Source organism: Malus domestica, chromosome 10, assembly GCF_042453785.1.
Source record: "Malus domestica chromosome 10, GDT2T_hap1".
NCBI lineage: Eukaryota > Viridiplantae > Streptophyta > Magnoliopsida > Rosales > Rosaceae > Malus > Malus domestica.
In genome coordinates this window covers 19,017,721-19,022,173 of record NC_091670.1, presented here as the reverse complement: position 1 = coordinate 19,022,173, position 4,453 = coordinate 19,017,721, and the positions used below count along the sequence as shown (strand labels likewise).

The window sequence follows — 4,453 nt, the reverse complement described above, 5'->3', positions numbered from 1 at the left end:
TTTTATTAAAACTTCATTTTCAGACCCACTCACTTTTATTTTTCGCCCTTCCAGGTTCTAGTAACAGAGTTTTCATGCCGGCGATGATTATTGGCAAATCTTGGTGTAGACGATTACCATCGATGGTATAATTTTCACCATATTTTACTGTACTGTACTTATGCTCTGCCATCACGTGTGAATTGAGTTCATTTGAGCTCATAGTGCACTCTTATATTTAGGTACTTTTAGGTTTAAATTTATTCACATTTTCCATATCACTACACTTTATGGCTTCGTCACCTTCCAGGTGTCAGCTAACACAGCTTGATTCGGAGTCCTAGTGGACATTCCAGGTAGGGGTGTGTCATGTTATATGTAAAATGTACCATTTTTTTATATATAAAATCTATTCAATTTTTTGTAATCCATTTTTAAACTTATATGGGTACATTTTTTTCTTTTGATTTGAGAATGTATCCATATTAAGTTTAATCGAAGAAATTTACTAATATTATTAAGCCTAATATCTATTACTTTTTTTGTGTGGTTTTGAAGAATGTACCCATGTTTTGGTACAATAATTTTTTTTCTTGATTTTGATGAATGTACCCATGTTTATATATATGAGATAGGATCAAAGGACAAATATTTTTACAAATACTTTTACACTCTATTTAAGCCTTTCGATTACATGACATCCAATGGTTCTTACTTATTCATTAAATGACATGAATGCTTATTTGGATTTTAACTAATATTAAAGATAAATAAAACTGAAAAAAACATAAAATCTGAACTAAAATTAAAAAAAGGAAGAAACCCTAGTTTTACGCAGTCCTCCGTCTCCTCCTCTGTAGAAATCACAACTTACCCCTGCTCAACCTACAAGCAGAGACCCAGTTCGGTTAGTAGAGACCCTCATGCTCCATAGTTACCAAATGTTCCATTCACAATCAAGAACTTGAGAATGTTATGTAAACAAATATGCAATGATTTAATGATTTGGTACAAATGAAGAACTAATGGGATTGAAATTTTTCTACAGGTACCATGAAAAAACTAGTTGTTACATATAATGCCCCGCCAATTTATTTCGGAATTTACATTTAGGGCTAGGCCAAAAATGTCATAGTTACCCTTTATGTTAATAACCATTCTAACTTTTCTTTTGTAACAATTTTCCACTAAAATTTAATCTCATTTATTTTATGGCTGTATCTAACTTCTCGTTAGACTGCCTACGTACCATTTGGAGGGATCAAGCCAATCGTAGTTCAACAACCGTAAGAGAAATTGAACAAACCCTACTTAGTCACACACTTACTTAATACTCAACAAAGAATTATATATACATAACCAGGTTCCACCACTTTCTATAATTCCTCTATCAAGTCCAACATGAAAAAAATTAACCAAAGATCACCCAAAATCCAAGGTGAGGCTCATAGCAAGCCTACTTATCAACTTAAACCAATTCTTTGCCACTTTAGTTACAAGTTTAAAAATCCACACAAATTCATCCAACTTACACCAAGAACTTAACATAAATTAACTCATCTATTAGAACCAAAAAGAAAATATGATAGGGTTTCTTGGGTTCTCACCTCCAAACTCCTCCAAAGTTGTTCATCAATCTGCCACTTCGCTACTATGCTCTTAAATCAAGTTCATAGCCATGAATCCTTAACAAGAACCCCGAAATTTCAAGTTAAACACTTCATTCTCAAACTTGTTTGAAAATGAAACTTGGAATTCGAAAGATCCACTTACATATCCTGGAATTGCATGATGAGATGAGTATTTTTCTCTCTTGGGTCGAGACCCATATCCAGCGAGGTTGGCCATAATCCGTGAAAAACCCACGAAAACCGTCGAAACTTCTAGGCTTCAATATATGAGCACGCTTGGTTTCAGCCTATGGTTTTGGCATCAAATTGAAGAAGGCTTTGGTATGAATACATAGCATTCGACCGTGCATGATTTCGTTGCTGTATGAGAAAGTTATCATTTTTGGAGTGAAGAAGAATTAAGGGGGAGAAGAACACAGTAGCCCCCCCTTGCTGCATCTGCCAACCGGGGAAAGAAAAAAGAAGAGAAGTCTTTGGCTTCTAGAATACTCCCTACCAAAATTACCATTTTGTCCCCTAACTTTGCTTGTTCATATCTTATTTGTTATAACTCCGTTTTACGAATGGTTTTTTGCCTATACGCTCGTAGGGTCGCCCTCTATTTACATATATATCAAGAAATACGATAAAATATATGAGGATAGAATACGTCATCATATAATTACATTAACCAAATAGGGGCATTTTCATCATTTTCCACTTAACGAAAAATTATACGACATAAATAATTAGAAAATTCGAATGTGGGATTTTTTATTTTTCCCATTCGAATTTCATAACCATGAATCAATTTATTTTCGATTTTCTCCACATATTCATAATTATGAATATCAAATTCATATACTTAAATTTTTCAAGGTATACATTCGACCCCGACTAAAATAAATTTCGTCCTCGAGATTTCAATCACTGAGTGAGGATAAGGTATTTAAAACCAATCCGCAGTACCGTCAATATTGAACGGAATCAAAATCTTATTCTATAATTTCATTCATATCCTCACGTGAACCAAACTAACCATATTAATCATATAGCCATAAAATATGCGTGCGTCATCAGTTCCGTCCACAATATCAAATTCAACCAAATTTGCAATTACGAGCTTTCCCCCATCAACCCTTTTCCTCAAATGTAAAAAAAAGTCAAAGAAAGACATTATACATGTCGCACAACTGGGAAATCTTTATCAGAGTGACACAATAGCTAGGTCCCAGTTATTTCCTTCATTCTTTCACCCCTATATATTAAACCAATCATAGCCTTGGATTGTGATTTCATTCCCGTTCATGAAATCATCATGACTTTCATAAATATTAAAATTTCCAACCATAATTATCATTGGCCATAAGATTTTAAAATTTGTAGCCATAATCATCATTGGCAAAACAATGATTTCTACCATCGATTAACGAAAATGGGTTAAAATTACTCCCACCATTCCATTTATTGTGAATAAAATCATAAACTCAGTATACGAGTTTATTCAAGCTCAAAATAAAGAAATCAACAAATAAATCATCGTGATTCTCACCCATATACTCAGATTCCCAGCCACATTTATTGGCAGAATAAATATAAGAAATTCTAGCCATACACATTGGCAAAATAAATATCAAACATCAAGCTGCAATCCTCATTGGCTAAATAAATATTAGAATTTCAAGCCAAACGATCAAAATTGGCAAATCAAATATTGGAAATTCTGGCCAAAATCATTGCAATTTCAAATCACAATTACTCACCATCATTGGCAACACAACAATTTCATCACCTTTTTCTTTAATCTCAATAAGTGACTAATAAACTAGAAAGGATCATAATATACCTAGCAAATATACCTTCCCACACATACTCATCACATTCATAGTTCGTTCTTGCAACCCACACATGGAGCTTTCTCCCGAAAATATTGGGCCTTTGTTACCGTTCAACCATTTCTCCACATTCTATCGGTCATTTCGCCCAATTCCACACCCACGGGCCCTTTTTGCCCCCAAATCAACATTCACGGGCCTTTTCCTCCCAAATCAACATCCACGGGCCCTTTTTGCCCAATTTAACATTTCTCAATTGCACATGTATAATACGACTTTTCCATCTACTTGTGACAATTTCACAATCATCTTAACGTTCAAAATTTTCATAATGCATAACATAATATCAACCCAATTCAAGATTAATCCGAGACTTTAATCAAGCGCTCATCTTTGAAGCTATAACATGAAACACGACATTTTAAAATTTTTCTACTCCCATTCAATTCAATTCAATTCAATTCAATTCATTGTGATTCACACTTTACACTTTCCACATAAATTCCTCATTATTCATAGAACTTATGAAATAATTCAGTATCAATGAAATTCATAATTCACTTCCACAAACTCAATAATTTCTCACATTGTAAGGTAGGATAATTTGCTTTGATACAATTTGTAACGCCCCGCCAATTTATTTTGGAATTTACATTTAGGGGTAGGCCAAAAATGTCATAGTTACCGTTTATGTTAATAACCATTCTAACTTTTCTTTTGTAACGATTTTCCACTAAAATTTAATCTCGTTTATTTTATGGTTGCATCTAACTTCTCGTTAGATTGCCTACTTACAATTTGGAGGGATCAAGCCAATCGTAGTTCACCAACTGTAAGAGAAATTGAACAAACCCTACTTAGTCATACACTTACTTAATACTCAACAAAGAATTATATATACATAACCAGGTTCCACCACTTTCTTATAATTTCTCCATCGAGTCCAACATGAATAAAATTAACCAAAGATCACCCAAAATCCAAGATGAGGCTCATGGCAAGCCTACTCATCAACTTAAACCAATTCTT

At 33.6% G+C, this 4,453-nt stretch overlaps 1 long non-coding RNA gene across 2 annotated transcripts; it reads right to left on the bottom strand.

The window, feature by feature from the left end:
- Positions 1–816: 816 nt before the first annotated feature.
- LOC139188349 (uncharacterized) lies at positions 817–2,026 on the bottom strand. Of its 2 annotated transcripts, XR_011571731.1 has the most exons (3): positions 1,753–2,026; positions 1,587–1,664; positions 817–864 (listed from the first exon to the last, which is right to left on the bottom strand). It is a non-coding gene; the product is annotated as an uncharacterized lncRNA (long non-coding RNA). The 2 variants fall into 2 exon arrangements; XR_011571730.1 differs by lacking the exon at positions 817–864 and having other exon boundaries at positions 1,409–1,664.
- Between the last annotated feature and the right edge of the window lie 2,427 nt (positions 2,027–4,453).